Source organism: Periophthalmus magnuspinnatus, chromosome 5 (assembly GCF_009829125.3).
Source record: "Periophthalmus magnuspinnatus isolate fPerMag1 chromosome 5, fPerMag1.2.pri, whole genome shotgun sequence".
Lineage (NCBI taxonomy): Eukaryota > Metazoa > Chordata > Actinopteri > Gobiiformes > Gobiidae > Periophthalmus > Periophthalmus magnuspinnatus.
In genome coordinates, this window is record NC_047130.1 from 29,410,866 (window position 1) to 29,432,310 (window position 21,445).

Genomic DNA, 21,445 nt, shown 5'->3' on the forward strand with positions numbered 1-21,445 from the left:
CGCCTCCTGTCTTGTCTTGGTCTCCGGCTCGCTTCCCGTCTCCTGCCCCGGCCCCCCGCTCTCTGGACTACTCCTGCTCAGCTTGCCCTGGTCTCGTCCCGATCCTGTCCTCGCTCTGGTCCTGGCTTTCCCGTCCCCGCTCTGCACTACGCCCGTCTGGTCTGCCTCCCGCTCCCTGCTCCCCGTGTGTGATTAATGAACTATTGACTCATATTTCTGCACAAATTGTGAATAAACACTGTGAACTTGCCCCGAGTCTGCACTCCTTGGTCCGCACCTGCCATTACGACAAGGAAGGAGTGAGGGGTCTGGAGGTATAAGGAACAGTGTGATTGGTCTCAGGTATCCACACTTCAAACTCTGCCCCTGCAGCCAGGTGTTTGTAATTATAAACACCTGGCTGTAATCAGGGCTATGTAATGTCACCAACTACTGGAAACTGGAAAATGTTGGTGATTTTAACCATAAAGCTGCAAATATACTTAGTTTGCATTAAAGTTGCCCCAAAGGTACTGGGAACAGTAGATAATGCTATTAAAACACCACATGCACAGTAGCAAAAAACATGGATTTGGTGTTTAGTTCCACTTTAATATTTGTTTCTCTTTTTATATTGTAGATTCTCACTGAAGGCCTCAAAACTATGAATGAACACATGTGGAATGTAGAAAAAATGTGAAAAAACAAAGTCCAAACATCCAGATTTAGCTGGTTAGTTCTTCAAAATTGCCACCCTGTAAAAATCCCTGTCTGTCTGTCTGTCTGTGTGTTCTGTGCCGTTTTCCCCCCTCCCCTCTGTACCTGGAGCTGAGTGGAGATTCTGGCACCACCCACTACACACCTGCAGCCGATCAACAATCAAGTCTCTACCTCTGGACTACAAGGATCCCACACAAGCTGCCAGATCATCGGTGTACCCTCCGTGATCCTGTTTCTTGGACCCATCTTGCACCTTCGCCTCAGACCCAGCTTCCTATGGCTGGTTTGAACACCTCGGCCTCTGACCCAGCTTCCTACTACCCGCTCCTCCAACAGCACTCACATCCTCTTGTTTGTAATAAACTCTGTTAAACCTTACTCTGTATCTTTGATCCCCCAGACGTTACAACACACCCTTTGCTTTGATCGCAGCTTTGCACAGTCTTGGCATTCCACTAATGAACCACGACAAGGCACAGCGGTGAAGTATAAACCATTTCAGGAGACTTCATCATGAATCTGGTTGAGACAAGGCCAAGGGTTTGCAGCACTGTCAACAAAGCAAAGGGGGGAATCTGAATATTTAGAGTTATTTAACATGGTTTTCTTTGCTACATAAGTCCATATATCTACAAAGACAAAACATTGAATGCCAAGGTGTGTCCAAACTTTTGACTGAGTGTATTTTTGGCATAACGCAATCAGTGTATTTTTGGCATAACGCAATCAGTGTATTTTTGGCATAACGCAATCAATTACAAATACTGCTGCCAAATGTGCACTTAAAAGTTAACACAAGTACATGTTAGAAGGATTATAGATCACTCTTTTAAACCACAATCCACATATTCTCTGAGCTCTAGCCAATCACAGCAGGAGATGCAGTGCTATTATGTGTGTTTGTCGGTTTATAAAGGAGCAGGGACTTACAGACTTACAGTACTCAGTAACTATGATTTAAAATGTAACTAATTACAAATGCATGCTAGAAATGTAGGCTACGCATGTACAAATACAAGTGCAAGTTTCAAAATGTACTAAAAAAAGTACAATCACCAACAAAAATGTAGTCAGTTACAGTAAATTGAGTATTGTGAGTATGTGATTAGTTACTTTCTACCCCTGTTAAATAAAAATATAAATTGAAAAGTAAGCAAATATATTTTTTTTCTGTTATTTGTACTTGTTAGCTTGTTTTTTGTGCCACATTCTCGCAAAACTTCTTTAGCTGGCGGCACTCATATGCACAAGAGTGGTATTTCACCCAACAACAACCTATTTATTTAACAGTTTAATTAGGTCTCCATTATGTTCACATTAGTGGTCATTGGTATTGCACTAACCTGAGCAGTGGCTTGAGAGTATCCACGAGTTTCAGAATGATGCAAAATTGCCTCATGAATTAACAATATGAAACTAAATATTTTATCTTTTGAGTGGTGAAAATATTGCATATAACAAGGAGCTAAAACCCATGAATAGAATCTTGTCAGTGGTTCCCTTTGGTGCTTTGTTTGGTAAAAGCTGGTTATATTCATTTGTGTTGTTAAGAAAAACTTATTTTTTCCCATGTAGGACAATGCCACATGTTCTTAGAAACATGTCATAATTTCCAACTTTGTCTCAGTTTCCTAGGGTGAGTGACAGGGTGAAATTTACGTTTAATTATTAGTTTATACGGTAAAACACATTGTGATTTTTATGTGTAAAAAGCTCTATATCAATAAAGTTTACTTACGTACTTGTTTTGTATTTTATCCTTCAAACTAGCAAACTGATTGGTAGATGTATGTATCTGGATTAGTAATAAATAGCACTGTTTAACACAACTTTCAGAAGCACAAATCAATGTAATAAAAGCCATTAAAGTAAGAATCCCATGCATTTTAGAACATGTTTGTAGAGGTCTAGACTACAGATTTCTTTACAGAATAAGACTCCACAATAAGCAAGAATATTTAGATGTTTAGTATGTACAGAACATCATATTAGCGAAGTAAGATCCATAATTGCAGCCTTTATATAACCATTCAAATATGATTTCAATACAACAGTTCCTCTTAGAGCTATAGGACTGTTTAGTTATTCTTGCCAGGAATCCAGAAAACACACTTGTTCAATACATCACCGACTCTCATCTGACTCCAATATGATGCTGGGACAGAAGGTGAGTGGAACGCAATCTACAGGACCATTCATCAAACAGACAAGAGTTTGGGTTCAGTCATGTTCATCAGACAGACAAAGACTAGTGGTTATAAATATTGTTCACAAATGTAACGTGTATCTGGTTATTTGGAGCGGATGTGAGGGCAGAAGGTAGAATCTCTGTTGTAACATTTGTCTTGTTCCTTGGCGTGGAAGATGCTGTCTGAAGCTCGGTACTGTGAACTGGCTCACAGAGAGAAAAAGTCTCACGAAAGTACCCTGGACGGTCCACCAAGGACAACTTTGTAAGTGCATCACATTCACTACTATACATCCATCAGTTAGCAGCATGTTAACAACAAACATCCCTCTATATATTCACAGAGAACGGAAATTGAATGCTACCCGTATTATTACTTAAAGCTTTATGTCATTTCAGGGCCAAGAAGAGGAAAAATAATGGCCTTCCAGTTCCCACAAATCATCAGCATTTGGCTCTTCCAGCAACCCGTGATGTAGCCCAGTAGATCTCATCCAACGAGCTTCATCAACCAGGCTCATGACAACCAACAATAACTAGACCCTATACAACCAGGCTCTGTTTAACCAGGTGCTCCTACTGGTCCGAGATGCAGTCAGCCAACCTCTACCCGTGTTCGCCGTGTTACATGGAATTGTCCTGGTGCAGCTACACCAAATGGTCCAGCTTCCTTTACTCCCTTGCACAACTGGTCCCTTGTTACAAACAGTAAAAGCGCTCACATCATCATGCAAGTCCTAACAACAGGCAGCCATTGGAGCTGTCAAATAGATTTAACATTCTTGACTCATTCTTGTTTCCACGTCTATCAAGTCACTAGGAGTTACCATCCCCTCTTAGATCATCACTGAGTATTACAGCGGCACCCAATACATGAAGACAACAAAATCGTAGTAATTCCCATGCCCATAAACATGCTACAAAACATGGAAAAGAGGGCTACAACATGTAATTAATCATCAATCAGCTCGGTCTTGGTTGGTAAGGGAATGGAGCATTTACTGAATAAGACCTGCCCCTGGCTCCTCATTGGTTGGTCTCTGAAACGCCATGCAGCCATCCCATGGGCTGAAACCGAGTGCCACCCTGGAGCTCAGGTATCACGCATAAACACCGTGTTCACAGACGAACTGTCCAATCATGTGGACATATCCAGTGTGATAGTGCACGTCAGCTCTAGTGACATTAAACTACAACAACTCTAGGAATTCCTTTTGTGGATTCTGGAAGAAAAATGTCGCAGTGGCATTCATTTAAATAAGAGTCCAAAACTTTCCGAAACTCTCACACAACTGATTTCTATTCCAACTAGACCTGACCCTAGAAATTTAAATAAAGGCAAACCCATTGACATAATCTTATGATTATTATAATCTTATGATTATGTCAGTGTATGAAAGTGGTGTGTGCTCGAATGATAGCTGGTGGTCGGAGGGGCCGATGGCGCAGATTGGCACCCTCGCTTCCGTCAGTCTGCCCCAGGGCAGCTGTGGCTACAATAGTAGCTTACTATCACCAAGTGTGGAAATGAATGAATAATGACTATAGTGTAGCGCTTTGAGAGGCTTTGACAAGCCTGTAAAGCGCATTACAAGTGTAAGGCATTATTATTATTATTATCTTAACAAACAAACCCCATAATTATAAGGCAAATGGTGTTTTCCCAGTGGATTTTAGTAACGACTGTCCAGTGTTCAAATACAAAAGTGCATCCGTCTGAAAAAGGTGACAAAACCACAAAAACATTTCAACGAGCAAGACTTCTTCGGGTTGGCATCAGCATTCCATGATCCTGATCTGGTCTCATTTTTTTTTATTAATCCTTGTAATGAAATTGCAGACTGACATGCACTGAAATGAAAAAAAAAAAATAGACTACAAACTGTAACAAACCATAGTTCAACACAGAAAGAAAGAGGTGGAACAACTAGTAATGTGAATAATTTCCGGCCAATATCTAAATGACCTTGTCTTGCAAAAGTTTTAGAAAAGTTGTAAATCATGTTGCAATTCTTTGAAAAAAAATGCTGATTTTTTAAAAAGTTTTATCAATCAGGTTTCAGAAAAGAGCACTGTGCAACCACAAAAGTCTTAAATGATATTTTCACAGCTGTTGATGACAAACAAGATTGTGTAACATTGTTTATTGATTTAACTAGAGCTTTTGATTCAGTAGATCATAAAATCCTCTTGAAGCGCTTGAAGTATATTGTACAATGCTACATGTAATTTCAAACAGAACGTAAATAGCTGATTAACCTAAGCAATTAAATGTATTAAATACAAGTTTTAACTGTAAGCAAAGAAGTGCCCCAAGGCTCAATTTTGGGCCTGCTACTTTTTACTATATTTATTAATTTGATTGGTTGTAATTTAAGAGAACACTTCATACATTTATATGCAGATGATGCTGTTTTGTATGCTCTCTCTGCTGATCAGGCGATTATAAAACTGCAGCAACCTTTCAACCTTCCTTTCTGTACAAGAGTTTGGAGATATACTATACATACAGACTTCAACCTCTACTTTGAAACCTTTAGATATATTCTTTCATTCAGCTCTTTGTTTCATAACAGGTGATGAATTTAAAACCCACTGTTCACTCTATGAAACAGTCGGTTGGTCATTGCTGTCTCTCAGATGAGAACATCACTGTATAAAATGTATAAGGGACTACTAGACTGCCTGAATATCTCACTTTCTTGTCAAAGTTTGATGCAGGAACTTTCAATACAAGATCCCATGATTGTCTGCATCTAAAAACTAGCTGCACTAGGACTGAAATGGGGAAACAAGCTTCTGGTTATTTTGCTTCCCTAAAATTTTATATATTTCAAGGACATGCAAAATGATACACTGGTGTCACTAATGCACTATAATAATCTGGTATGTGTATGTGTGTGTGTGTGGATGTGTGTGTGTGTGTGGGGGTGGGGGTGTGTGTGTGTGTGTGTGTATGTGTATGTGTATATATATATATATATATATATATATATATATATATATATATATATATATATATATATATATATATATATATAATAAAACAGGGCTCTCATGAAAAATAAAGACTGAGTACTGTCATTGGGCTCTCACTGTATAAACACAGATAAATTAAATATACTAACTTTTATTTTGTGGTTTACATTGAAATACATCCTCTGTGTTCCCCTCAGTTTTCTGATTGTTGTCACAATGTTAAAGCTACTGCTCTCAAAGTAATATTTTAAGGTTATTTCAGAATCTGTTTAAGTTAATTATTACATATAGCCCCTTAAGCTGTGATTGGTTGCATTTTAATTACATGCCTTTTCTCTCCCTTCATCAAATTAGCCCTTGCAGTAGGGACTGCCCCTAATAGCCCCGGCTTAATGATGATTACAGACAATATTGGTTTCAACTTTCAGTAAACAACTGCCACGGCAGCTTTATAAATTACACAGTGTACAGATAAATCAATAGAGCGCTGTAAGTTACTGTTCGCTGTGATCACTCACTACAGCAAAGATTCTGAGCACAACGAATAAACAACAGCCCTTGACTATTTAAAGAGTGTGCTGAGAGATGCTCGATTGGTGTGGAGGGGGTGTGTGGCCTTCTCATCTGGTGTTAAGGATACCCTCGGGATTGAGGAGACGATGACCACTTTTCTTCTTTTCAAATGGCCATCCTAACCCCCCACATTGGCTTGATGGCTTTCTTGAGGTCCTTTTGTTGGCAGATTATGGGGGTTAGGAGAGGCACACACTGATCCCTGCCCCATCATCCCGCTCAGAGCTCTGAACATGAGGCCTTGTATTCAACCTGCCTCACAAATCAAAAATGACAACACGGGGGCTTTGGTAACTTTTGGATTCTCAGCAGGAATCTCAGTCTGCATATCAGGCAGGGCACATTCGTTGGATTTAGATAGCTGAAAGTCATGTGGAATTCAGTTTCAAATGAAAGTCATGCCACTATGGCTTCCACAGAGGATAGTGTAGCAACAACATCATTCAGATTATGTTCTGTACATGCAGGCCTTTAGAGAGTTTATCTGCCACAAACAAATCTCATACTATAGTAATTTACACTCACAGCCCCCTGACACATCCCACAAGTAACCAAATCTCATCCGCTCTGAATTTATTGTTAGTCTAAACACTGATAGATACAGCAAAGAGTGGATGACAAAAGAAAGAAATGTATAAAATCGTCTCATCATATGTGCATTCTTGGGTACATTTATTCAACCAGGACAGAACAGGTTGGGTAGGATGAGAAAGTGTGCAATTTTCCTCCCTCCACAATAAACAGAAGATGCTGGAGCCACTCACTGCAAACAAACAGGTCTTTGGTGAAACCACAAACAGACCCACATCCTCCACACTGTCAGCCCATCTCCTCGGGTCTCGGCTGCTGTCTATCTCCCTCACTCCATTGCATCGACGGGACAGCTGCCCAGAAAGCCCATCTGTCCGTCCTGACCTGTGTTTGGGACCACGGGGGGAGCCTAAGTGGCGCGTGAAGGGGGTCTATGGCACGTTGCCCGCTCAGTAATGACAGTTAAGCTGGCAGCGGCTTGCCTAACAGCTCTGGATCTCCCTGTGTGCTGCTACAATATTGATATTGTATCGGGTTGCAAAGGGCTTGGCAGCCTTTTAATGAGAGCTCAGATTGATCAGGCGGTCGCGGCTCTCCCTTTACAGTGCATGATGCTTATTGGCTGTCCCTGCAGGCCTGACCTCCTGATCTATCACTTCTGAGCACCGAGACAGCAGCCTTGCATCTACAGTAGATAAACACACATGCTATATTTCAAACAGCTTTCTTACAGATATAACCTGCTGCTGAACAGGGGGTTAGGTCTTTGTGCCTCTAGTGTTATTTGTGTAACGTCAATAAGTGATGAAAGAAACTCACTGTTTCTGCAAATGTCACACTGGTTGTGCAAAGGTGGTATTGTGTGAACTGAACAGCAACGTGTCTTATCATGCACAAGATAGGAATTTTATTCACCGAAACAGGGCCATCAAATGTTATTGGAGTAACACAAAACAGTAAGAAAACCATTTCTTTAGCCCACACCTACTCAGAAACCTCATGACTCATCCACCCACAGGCCAACAATAGATTTGATGAAACTACACACATTTCACATTTGTTTCCCAATAGATTTATATATTCTGTCAAACTTCTTGGTATTGAGCTGTTTGTGCATCAATATGAAGTACATATCTCAGAAAATACAAACTAGCTCAATTCCTGGTAAACGATCACAGTGAACAAATACATAATACTCTATATAGTGTGTGATTTTGTGAGATGATCTATTTATTTATTTTGTTTAACACTGACACTTTATTCTTATTGCATGACACTTTATTCTTATTGCACAAATTTTATTATTTAAATGACTTTTTATTCTTATTCTTAAATTCTATCCCGTGGTTGTGGCATCTTGTAACTAAGAGAATTTCCCTTCGGGGATCAATAAAAGTGATTCTGATTCTGATTCTGATATATAGTTTCTCACGTTAACACCACAATAGCCACAAGTTGCTCTATAATTATAACATTCCCTGTAGTTTAACTGCTGTTACCAGCCCTAATTAATACTACATATCATCTAGTCCAAGAAAGGGTAGGCTAGGAATATCTACAAAACTCATTTGCAAAATACTACCCTTTGTCTAACAGTATGATTTACAATATTATAGTCAAACTGTTATTGAAGCTACTCTTAACAAATGCATTCTGCCAAATCCGCACCTCTTGCAGACATAAACATCATCTCTATCCTGAGTCAGAGCTGAGGTTCCTTCGTGATAATATAAAATATCAATTTCACTAAACAAAAGATCCACAACTTATCATCATGCACAAAAACATATGATCATTTGGGCTATATCAGCATGTATATTATTATAAATGGGTTTTATTGTGTTCTTTTAATCTAGTAGAAAAGAAAGAGAAAGACTGTTTAAAAAGTGGCACTGTAAGCGGACCGTGAGTATGGCGGTCTACATACACACGTAGCATCTTCACCTAAGCACTTCATATAAACTATGGCCCTGTCAAGGTCAGAGCAGTCATCCCCGGGACCCTCCTCTGTCCTATTAGACCTCCATTAGGCTCCTGTCAGCGAGGCGGCCAGCTGTCCACTTCATTCTTTTTGGCTTGTTGTTGCTCCTGACCTCCTCCTCCTTCAGCCTCAGCCTTCAGACCCCCACACCACGCCCACACCTCCCGGGATTTACAGCAACAGAGTAACAAGATGGAGCCCAAATTGAAACCTCCGCTCAGTGCTCAGGAGTGAGGACATTGTGATTACTTTCACTGGCCTTTAGTCTCCTGGCTGTCAGGAGGCTGCAGCCCAATGGTCACAGTGAAATGTGAAAATATGATGGCCAAATACAGCAGAGATTATGGACATTTATCCTCCAGCAGTGCACCTGTTATTTACAGCAAATTAGAAAAAGTGGAGCTGGGAGCCAATTAGAAAATATAAAATGTTTTGAGAGTGCCAGTACAATATAAGAATACCTCGATATATGGGTCACAATATTGATCAATTTCATAACGTCTGAGAACAAAAGCAAATATTTCTTCCATTATTTGCGTAACCTTTACAAATATAACATTATATTCAACTACACTCCCTCTTCTCTCTTGAAATATAGCAGTTACGGTTTTATCTGTAAAACTGTGACACGACTAACGCACTGGAGTAGTGACATGTGTATTGTGCGAGTTGCATTGAACGATTTGACGCAACACGATACAATGATAATACGATTTGATGCAATATGATATAAAGATAATGATAAGAGAGCAGCACATCCAGCATATCCCTACAGCATATTTCACCATCTTCACAGTGAGATCAGTTTTAAGTTGACATCTCCATGCTAAAAATATGTGGCAAATATTATAATGTATACAGATGTTTGTTATTCAATATAATGGAAGTGCGAGTCAAATCTCATTATTTCCTTGTGAATGTTTAACCTTCAGGCTACAATATTTGGTGTTGGTTTTTCTATGTTGCATCTGCTGTCGCTTTTAGTTCTGTACCTAAATTTCCCTCCCGAGGCTTAAATGATCTTGTTATCCAATTTTGTTCGTTCCAAAATGTCACACGCACACGCCCGCTGACACGGTCCTCACACCTGCTTTCTGCCCTTGTTTTGAATAAAGCATGAATTAGCCCGCTCAAGTTCATCACCCTTATGTTGTCATTAGTGCTGTGTCAAAGCACTGACTCGTAACTATTTCACTGTAGAGCAATTAGTGGGACAGTGGACAGCTCTCTGACCTCACCTTCCTGTCAGTGCAGATGGGCTGTAAAGCTTCTGATGGGACAGGGTGGAGGCGTCGCTTTTTAAGGATGAGGGATTCGGTAACCTTTTACATGGGATTGCTCTGTGTGAAAAGGTCAAGCAGATTCATGAGAAAAGAAAAATGGATGAATGTCGGCACATTAATAAATATCAAAGCCTTTCATTTGTGTCAGCTGAAAAAGCTTTATAAATAAATAAGAGGTAAACCTATTCAAGGGCATATTAGAAAACGAGCATCGGTTGTGTGTGTCTAGGCACGAAGGAATCAGTGTTATTTTTCTTCTTTTCGGTTGACTGTCAGTAAACAATGAGGTGTTTTGACATGGATCTCCGGCAGCTGTCCTCATTTTCCCATTGTGTGGTCATGATGATGTCCTCACTGTCATCCCGTGTTGGGTAAGCTTCTAGTTAAATGTGCCTATGATTAAAAGCTATTACAGCAATTATGTTAACGGCAGGAGAGCCAGTCATTGCAGACGAGGGCCATTTGTGGCATTCATCTGAAGTCTCTTTTCAGCACCATCGCGCTGGATAGCTTTGGTTTTCTGAGTGGTTATGCAAGAGGACATATTTTTCTCTTCAATAAGAAATACACCACATTTTTGCGGGTTTTTGCAAATATTAGAGCAGACATCCGAGCCTAGCTATGACAGATGATACACAGTGAGAATGAAGTGTTGTCATTACAACATAGATGCTGCTGTGTATGGCTGGCACTGTTACCGGGGGCTTTTTGGGGTGCTGTCCTGGGCATGAGGCAGCCTGCCCGATGTTGACAAAGCCTAGTATTGCCTGCTGTCAGCCTATTCTGTGTGCACCCGGTGGAAAGAATCAATTAGCCCAAGCTCACAACAGAGTACTTTAATATTTGACTTTTAATCAGTGGGCTGAGTGCAAGTCGTGCAGCAAGGCAATCTGGCAGTTTCCATCTTGCTGATGTGGAAAATAAGGGTCAGGAAAATGCTCCCACAAGCATAGAATGTGCATCACATAGCCCAGGGAAGAACTGGATGTAAGCGCGGGTCCAGCAGAAAGTACTGCCAACAACAGGCTCATCCACCACATGGTTGAAGGAAAATATGCCCCTTTGTGGCTTAGTCAAAGACATCAAAAGAACCTTACACAACTGGCAGAAAAAGAAAATGAGAAGAATATGACCAGTTTGAGTTCCTGCCAAGTGTGTGCTGCACAGAAGGGACAGTGGCATGAGAGTACAGGACTGAAATGATGAACTGTACCTTAAAAGAGTTGCTCTAAAACTGGTGTGGTGTTATTGTGCGCACCCACCGGCCCTGAAGGCAGTGTGGAGAGGAAAGAGGAAAGAGAGGTGAGCACTGTCCTCCCGCTGCGGTTTGAAGTGGAGATGAGGCCTCAAACAGAATCGCTTACCAAAGGCACATCACTCACCTGCCTGCTCCTGCTTATGTCACACAGACAAGATGGAAAATCAAAGTTCGACTCACTCAAACCATCTGTCAGAAAAAGGTCTGTACTAAGCAGTTTTTTCACACTAGTCATAAACTAGTCCCATTATATCAGGCACTGTGAGTGACAGAATGCTTGTTAATCAAAGAGGGAGCTGATTACAGTTGTACATAATGGTGTGTTTGTAGGTGATAACGCATGAGCGGCACACAGCTGTGCACATTACAAGCCCACATGTGCTGTAGTGCTGTTTATCTGCTGCTACCCAACTGTTCACACAAATGGCTCTGATCTTTGCAACATCCTGGCAATCACAGCCAAACTCAACTGACAAACAATGTGTGTGGCCAACTCTCTGAAAGGTTTCTGTTAGAATAAGTCTATTTTTGAAACTGTCAAACTCCTTGTTTACAGTAGCAGCTTTATAGGTGCTTGTTTAAAGAGAGTGGGAGCTGGAGCTCCATGAGGTTTTCATTAAATAACAGTGAGTCTTTGTAACATGCTTATTAATTCTACAGTCTTTTCAGCCTCACTTCATCCCCAGCCTCATGCTGCATTCATTTCACTCTCCTCTCTTTATTCTTAATTAACATACGTAGCGCTGATGGGGCATCTGCAGTGGCCACCAAACAGGAGCAACACCAACGCCAGTCTTTGATCACAAATTCCCGCTCAGTGGAGACAATAAAAAAAGCACTCTCTTTTAGACTGAAGAAAAATATTAATTATGAACTGGCAGATGCAGTGAGGAGTGTTGATTTTCTGCATCGCCTCAGAAGGTGACAAACTCTTCTCTTACGGTAAATAAAGAGATGACGTTAATAGTAGCCCACTGCGCTGTTTGTTTCCTCTGAGCTGTGTCGAATCCATGGTAACGGGAACAATAATCACAGCCTGTTTATTTCTGCAAAGAACATGGTAATGATACCCAGCTAGGGCTAAAATAGATTTACCATACACACTGCCTGGCATTGTGATCAGACATACAACTACACCCCATAAATAACTCTATAAACAACCAAAATGCAACAAAAAAATGCGATGGGCAAAAATGAAAGCTTTTATAAAACTGCAGGGTGTGATGACTTTAGCATCTGAAGTGAATAGTCTTACCTTGCTCAATATACAAGCCGTGTGTTGTGTTCTCTGGTACAGAAAGCAACCTCCCACTGCCAGGTTCTGCAAAAACAGTCCATAATGGGCAAGTGCTTGGAACATTTGTAATATCATCCAACACAACACAAACAGAACACGGCGAGCTTCTAGCACCTTTTAATATTCAGTGTGAGTTTGGCCAAATCTTAAGGTCTGTCAGAAAAGATAAAAACAATTGTCCTCTACAGAGCTGCATAAAACGGCAGATAAGAGCGCAGACTGTCAGCTCAAAGTGTAAACGTATTTGACTAATTGGGTAAAAGGAGGGACGCAATAAATCCAGGGCATTCTGACATGAGCCTGAAAAACGAGTACAAAGTGCTCTAATTTTGAACAATTATCTTCCAGCCTTCAGGATATTTTAGAGACAGTGGTAATGTGTTTTTGTTTGCAATGTTATTTTCTGCCCTATTTAGAGAAGACGAAGGAATATATTTTGTATTGTTTTAGATGAGGTGTCTTCATTATGATTAGTCCAATTATATTATTGCACGTCATAGATATTTTTCTAAAAACTACTTTAATTTGACATTTGAAAGACTGAAGTTACTTAATCCAAGAATTTGTTTCGATGTAGATTTCAGAATGTTGCCTACAGAAAAACAATAATACAATTTTGATTTAAAACTGACCATAATTAACAAGCGGGTATTTTCTGCTGCTAACACACACCATTCAGATTACCATGTTACCTTTTACTGTTTCGAAAATCCTATATTCATGGAAAACAACATATTAACATGTTTTATAAGCTGCACTTTTGTTTTTTTTACACTCTCCCTTCAGTCTCCCCTTTGTTTGTGCTCCACTCCTCCTTTACAACATAATCACTGTGCATCCTGTTAATGAAATCACTGCACATCGCATCAGGTATTGTGCAGAGATTTGTATCATGTTTTGGTATATTTATGGAGAATTGTCGTGTGGGAGCATGGATGATGTAGGCTTATGGGCGGAGTATTGGACAGGATCTTACAGCTAATCATAAGGAGGGTTGAAACAGGGCCTAGGAGAGATCGGTGGATTACTGAAACATGCATGGATGACATTTAAATCCTTTTTTGGAACAATGTTATGACATAATGAGTATAAAAAACATGGATTTTGCTTAATAACCCATCTTTATAACGCCTATCAACATAACGTTTGAGCCATTGCTAATAGAAGTAATATATTGGAGTCTACGTTTCATGTTAAATCTCACTTGCCGTTCAATACTTTTTATCCAGTAAATTTTTTCCTACAGATCAAGACAGACCCTTCTCTTAAAAACATTTTCGTAATAGTAATAATGGGGCTCACTAACATGCAAACATCCACAAGCATCAACATGGAAGTTTGCTAAGACCCATATGTCCTCAGTGGTCATAAAAATAATAATTGCCATGGTTACTGTTAATTGCATGGTTGCCATTTAATTATTTAGTTCATTCCAAGGGCTATAATTTCAAGACAGCCGTTTCCACTGGTCTCTGATAGGCTAAGAATATGCAGCAGCCTCCCCATAAATCTGCCATCTGATGCACGCCCCTGACCCCAGCTTCTGTGTGCCTTACAGCGAGCCCTCGGAGCCACTCCCAGGCATCAAAGACAGTCGAAATCTGGACCTGCACCTGCGCCTGTCCATCTGCCCCTCGGCCGGTCAGTCTGTATATCCCACTGGAAGGCATATTTCTTAAAACAGCTTAAAACAACTGCGCCGACAGATGAAGGACAGAGACAAGCGTAGGAAGCCACACTCAGCTGCGCCGCGACAGCACAAAACGCCTGTAATATCATTTATTTAGACGGGTCTTTGTTTGGCCACAGTGACATCCGTGTACGTTCAACAGAAGCCGCGGGCTGCAAATGGCAAAAGTGATTTATTTTGGCCTTATCTGGCAAAAATAAAAGAGTGACAGATTTAATATAACATAGTAAAGGAGAACGGGTTGAGATGGAAACTGGCTTTTGGATGACAAGTCACGGTGATGAGCGTGACAACTGAGGGAAAACAACACACCTGGCCCTGTCCTTGATGTGGATACGAGGAGCCTACATCAAAACCTGACAGGCCACAAAGATGGCTATTACCCAGGCAAAACGGCAACAAGGGCGAGGCAGAGGAGGTGAAAAGGCTCATTTAACCAACCACGCCAATACGCTGTCTCTGTTAATGAATCATGTTTTATTAGTTACCATAATCACTGTTTCCTAGTGGAGCCACACAGAAATTGCAGTGTTTTCAAGCGTGCAAGCAGAGTCCAGATGAGATGTCCGTGTTCATAAATAAAGGCAGTGAAGTGAGTCCGGACCACGTGACTGCGATGAGGTGTTCAGGGCCTATACTCACCCTGATCACGTTTGACCGAGAGGGTGAACCAACGGAGCCCTGTGCTCTGTGCTGCTGCAGGAGGCTGATTGATTTCAGTGAGCTGGAACTCCCCCTATTGATCCCTCACCCCCAGCTCAGCCAGTGCCCCAATTAAGAGTTCACTAACGTACCACTACGGACTGAACTATCCAAATGAATCCTGTCTTATTGCCTACTTTTCAAAGCGCAGTCTTACTCGATGGGTAGAATACATACATCAAGATTTAGCCCAACAAGCTAATCATTATAGTTTAAACAGGTTTATCACTCTGGAACATTAATTTATGCATTTTGAGGGTTGACTATGACTGTTAAAAAGGCTACGACGAAGTATTGATAGTAAAATACAGGTTAAAAATTTGATCTTTTTTATCTATAGCAGAACTAATCCACAGTAGTATTTAAGGAACTTCCATTATTTTGTGTTGAAAATGGCGCTCTATTATAAAAAATGCATTTTAATTATCTTTGTGGCATCAAAATGTGTATCTAGTATAAAGTATTTTCTGAAAATGGTTGTGTAAACTAGCGCTGTCAGTGGTAATTATGTTGATGGCTGATGTTGGAGAAATAAAGATTTGCTTAGGTGTTGCACATGTTAGACAGGAGGAAAGACACTTCAATCCCTCAACATCACTCTGAATCAATTGCTTCACAGTTAGCTGGAGGCCAGGTTTTAAGGATTAGAGCCAATTGAGCTACTTCGCTGGGTAAGATTGCGTGTCAGCCATGTCAGGTGGCGAGATCAAAGATTGGCTCAATTAGAATCAGATCAAATAAAGTTAAACTAGCGAGGAGTGAAAGAGATGACTGTGAGTGGATGAAATGAGAGGGATTGAAATGCAGACTCTGGGAGACAGCGGGGTGCCAGGTGACGAGACAGTTACATGGTTGAGCCGCCCGCCTCTCTCCGTCCACCCTTCCCTGCAGCGATCTCTTCATCTGACCACCTTCAGGTCCGAGCACAAAAATGCAGTTCAGTCACAGGTCAATGGTGCCCTGATGCAGCCAGCCTTAAAGCCATAATCCCAGTGCATTGGTGGAGTGAGAAAATCCAATTTCAGAGATCTGTAATTCCATAAACCTTATTAGGCAACACAATGGCAACTACAGCCCGAGGGAGAGGCATGCAGGAGGGGCGGGTTTAAGAGGAGAGAGGGGCTGAAGTTGTGACCAAGTTAAACACATGGGCAGAGAAAGAGCGAGAGAGAGAGAGAGAGCGAGAGAGAGAGAGAGGAAGACGAACAAAACAAAATGGAAGATTAAGGTTGAGTCCAAGTGTGGCTGATCAGGAAAATGAAAATGGGACAAGAATAATGGCGTGAATAAGCAGCAGCAAGTTGAGTGGCGTTGGATTTCAGCAGAAACCTTTCACTCAGAATTTTGACTGCTAACATAATGTTCCAGTTTAGATCCAGTACATTTATAATACTAAATCAATATATGGTGAATACCGGTATTTTCTACTGTATTTTTCTAGTTCCTACATGCACCTTTTATGTATTTAATAATAAAATAAAACTGAAATTAGCAACACCGCCTCTGAAGACATCAAAATAATACATAAATTACACCAAATCACTGTAAATAATTCTATATTATGGATTTAAACAACATGAAATCAGATATTTAGTACTACTATCATTGAAAATAAAGCGTAATCCCATTTTCAGTATATTCACTTATGTTATGTATTTATTTCAAAACCCCTTATAGTCAAACCTTTTGGAGTCATGTAACCTGCTACAAATTCAATAGCTTTAAGTCATAATTCATTACATTTCACATTTTATTTCAAAACTTATGCAGAGATTCATAGATACAATACTCGTCAAAATCGCAATTTACATGATCCAAATTGTGTCACATCAAGAGCTGAGTTTTTACGAGACAGAAGCTGTAAAGTGTGCAGCCAATTTTCACATTCGGCTCGTGATGCAGATCAGAAACGTCATTTAAAAAGAGTTTAAGGACATGTTTGATATTTCAGGGTAATGTTTGATAATCTTTCAATTGTTGGATGTTTCATTGAATTTTTATCCATGTTTGAATTCAATGACTTCTTTTAAGGTGCGTAAATGTACTTTTTAAAGAAATGCACAGCTAAAATGTTTAATTTATGTATTCATCAGGTTCCTCTGTGTCCTTTTTATTGTTATATATTAGATAAATGCAACATAAATAAGTAAACTGAGCTGGTTTGCCGTTTCCGGTCATGCCAGGTCACATCCATCTGCACGTCATCCTGTATTCATTTAACTGTAACATGAATGGGATACTCAGGGTGCTGTTATCTGAGTGCTTGCATCGATTGTTTGCCTAAATTCAAGCAAGTGAGCAGGTGTTTGTTTGTTTTGTCCGCCCTAATGGACACCGCATGGGCATGAACTTAGGTGAGATGAATGTTGTGAAGGAGAGAAGTATTTAGAAATAAAAACGATTAATGATGAAAACACAAGTTGTAGTGGCAAGATTATATAAAGGAAAGATCAAATTTATGGTACAAGTCAAAAGATGGCGATAGTCCAAAATGTCCAGCTCTTGATCACTGCAGTTAAAGGCCCTTCACCAATTATTTCCCCGCGATGGCAAAAATGTCTTTTCCCATGTATTTCAGCAAAAACGTCTTTCCCCAGTGCAGATATTAGCAGCTCTTCTGGGGAAAATAAGTCAGCTGTGTCCTGTCTGAATGTAATAAGAAAGCATTTCATTGTCTGATAACCAGGAAGTGTATGTTAGCATGCTAGTGGTTGTTAGCGTTGGTCTCAGTGTTGTGAAAAGTATAGTAAGTATAAACTCAGAGCAGTGAATAATTTGGATGCTTGAAATGCATAAAGTAAGTGAAGAAGAACTTTGACTGCAAACCAATTAAAATGATCTAGTTCAGTTTTTTACATTTTTAAGACGTGAAAATCAGGTACAGCGCCTTAAATTCAGTCATAAATAATTCACAAGTGTAACAAAACTATAGCAAAAGGCCACCAATTGTGCTGGATCTAAAAGCTGATTAGGGGGAAAGTGCCGCATGGACTTAACACAGCATTTCATAGCGGGGCTTTGGTGAGAGCGAGTGAGAAGGGCTCTCCAGCCGCAGCCTCTCCACAGACAGATATGGCCAGTGAAGCCCGTAGACTGTGGCCAGCAGGGTATAATTACATTTCCCCGTGGGGCACCTCTACCGCAGCAGCTTGGCCATATAGAGGCAAGATTGAAATCTGATTGCACTCACACAGCAGTGCAGAGGCTGTCCGGAGCTGAAAAATCACATGGGCGCACGGCTGGATATGGTACTTTCAGATACAACACCCACACTCATGCTCTCAGCAGTGCTTCTCCTCATATCGGCCCCGCAGCACACTGACGGTCTGAGAGCCGCCTCCACGTTTAAACACTGATGACCTGGTAACCGGCACTCACACTCAAGAAGCTGAAAATATGTGGCTATCACATACCGTTTCAGCAAATTGTTTTTCGTTCATGTTTCTTACCTGAAATGACATTTACATCAGTGCAGACGTTGTTAATTATGGACTAGCCTCATTCAGAACAACATGCTCTATAAAAGTGTAATATATTTTATAGCAAGAGACTTCCCAAAGGTGCATTTTAATGGATGTAATGTTCTCAAAGTAACAACATGTTATAACACTATTTTTAGATATCATTAAAATGTTCTGCTTTTCATTTTTGCTCTACTGTTCCATCCTATAGCTCAGATAAGCTGAAGCATCAAATTCATCCAATTTCAACCGGCACTGTATTAAATTACTTGCTAGAATTATCATAACATCAGCTGGGCATTTCATTGTGAGGGCTGCAGCCCAGACAGTCAGACATCTGCAATAAACTGATAATTGAGTGAACACTCGGGCCATGCCTCCCTGTTCCTGACCACAAAAGGTCAAGACGATGGTAAAAGTAGCAGCCCGAGGTCCACAGAGAGCACGGAGCAGAGTCACCTTGGCTCCCGTCAGCGATATCTGCCACCTGTCACCACTGTCCCTGCGGCCAGGGATGTGGCTGTGTAGACAATGGCATTGTCGATAGCACTTCCTCCTGAGAGAGCAATGAGGAAACATGTCCTCTGCTTTCATCAAAACATTAGCATACAATACATATTCATGCTGGTGCCTCCCTTCAAGTGCACCGCCAGCCCTCCTGCACATTTTCCAACCATTGTCACAAAGACCATGTAGCGCCCGTTTCCCTGACGACCCTCATGGCCTCTTATGTATTCACCACACAGACACCGCGAACAACATCAACAGGTCCCAAGGTCATCACTGCCTGTGACTGCATGTGATGTGGTGTGTGGCACTAATTTGTCTGTGGCAATAGGGATAGAATAGCTAATAAAAAAAAGGAACCAGTGAAAATAAAAATGGTCTTTCATTACCCATAATCCATCTATGCAGTTTGCAGTGAAATTGGACAGTAAAATTGTTCCATTGCAGGGTAAATTACAACTAATCTACAATAAATCTAATCTAAACTACTTTGTATGGGCGGAGCATGTGGCTGCAGTCTTTGGGTCTAGGGAGTGGCTGACAGGTAGATGAGGCAGGAGAGTCTCCCACTTCACTGCCTCTTCAGTGAGAAAAGAGGCCAGTTGATGGGGGGGTTAGAGCTTCTATGGCAGAGAGCATACTGATAAATAATGAATGCTTAAAGAACAGATCTCTAAAGCTTCTCTACTTCTGCAGTTCATCCCTCCATCCCTGCATCTGTTCATCCAATCCATATCACTACAAACAGCGTTTGGTGTTGAGCTGCCTCTCTAATAAATATTTCAGCCTTTAGGTCAGTAAACCCTGCGCTGCACTGCTCTTAACTGCCACCATTTGATGATGATACAGTCTTTTGAGCCATGAAGATATTGACAAAACACGGACAGTGAGTACATTCACCAGGGCCCACCACAGAGACACTGACACTGAAGCTCAACCTAAAACTTCTCGAGGAGTTTCGCCACAGCAACTGTTGAAATGATGACTGCTCGATATTCAGTTAGACACTTTCACCAGTGTTTTAACAGTTTACGCTTTTATAAAAGTGGTCTCAAAATGGTTGAAACGCGACACAAAGCTCTGCATCAGTCAGGATTAGAATCAAAGCTAAAGCTAAACAATAACTGTCCCATAGTTTAATGCTGTGTGGACAGTGACAGGGGGACACTAATCACAAACAGGGTTTAACAAGCTCAAAGAACAGTGGAAACAGGACTGGTTTTAGCTCACAGTGTTTTTCACATACTCCAAACATGGCTCTCTTTTTATAACATGAGGGAAAGTACAAAGAAACCCCAAACACTGACATTTAATTAAAGTGGAAACAGCAAAAACTACACAGCAGTTTCAAAAGACCAACAGCAGCCCCTGTCCACTCTTCTATTTAAAGCCCGATACAAAAAGAGCCCGGTGCATCCGCTGAAGGAAATGACTCTCCTCTATCTCCTATGCTGATGAGCAGAGCTGTTAGCGACTCCATGCATAAATCTCAGAGGCGAACAGAACGGATCGGAGCATTCAAGTGTAAACTAGGGCAAAGCTCTGCTCCAGCACTGTGCATTCTCCATATAGAGCTCTGAAAGCAAGTCCTGTGGCTGAAACAAGCCGTGGCACGAGAGAAGAACACACGCTGCCCTGTGTCAGTCAGTCCGGAGTGAGCCAGCACACACGCACAGACGTGTACACACCTGTTTTGGATCAGTCCGGTACCATTTGCTCTGCTCCGGTCCGTTCTGCTGTGCGCTCCCCCTGTGCAGGCAGAGTGAGGAGCTGGTCTGGCCCCCCACACTCCAAGTGCAGACAGCTCACAGTTATAGATGCAGTGACAAGTGAAAGGGGGGAGGCGTGGCTTCGCAGGAGATAAATAAAAGAGGGAGGGACTGGGGGAGGAGAAAGCTCACTCCATCTACAATTCAATTTTACCCTCTTTGCATTCTTTCTCATTTTCCTCTTTTCTTAAATGTATTTTTTCATCTTCTCTGATATCCCCCCTGTGGTTTCCCAAGTGTAGTTTTTAAGAGTACTTACTTTTTGTTGAATGTCTAACAGTTTCTTGTCCCTAAACCTTTTCTTAGCACTTGTTCATTCATGAATCCGGGGTGTGTGGCAGCTCAGACCATCTGTTGGAGCCCATATTCAGAGTTTTATAAAGGCAGAGAGGAGGGGGGTAAAAGGAGAAACCCACTGGTCTATCTTAAAGCTATGGGGCTGTGAGGGGTTGGTAAGAGTTGGCACATTCACCAGATGCATCAGGCTGGCACCTCTCGGCCGTTCTGGCGCGCGCTCTGCTTGCTCT

At 41.2% G+C, this 21,445-nt stretch overlaps 1 protein-coding gene across 4 annotated transcripts in view; it reads right to left on the reverse strand.

Annotated features, from left to right (window-relative positions):
- sulf2a (sulfatase 2a) overlaps nt 1-20,966 on the reverse strand; it is a 40,865-nt gene extending 19,899 nt beyond the window's left edge. For 2 of the 4 annotated variants that reach the window (XM_055221837.1, XM_055221836.1), the window contains exons 1-2: nt 20,838-20,960; nt 12,748-12,813 (exon numbers count right to left, since the gene is read on the reverse strand). The gene's annotated coding sequence lies outside the window, so the exon portion shown is untranslated. Of the gene's footprint in view, nt 1-12,747; nt 12,814-20,837 lie in introns of all 4 variants that reach the window. The other 2 variants (XM_033966727.2, XM_033966729.2) reach the window with 2 other exon arrangements.
- Between the last annotated feature and the right edge of the window lie 479 nt (nt 20,967-21,445).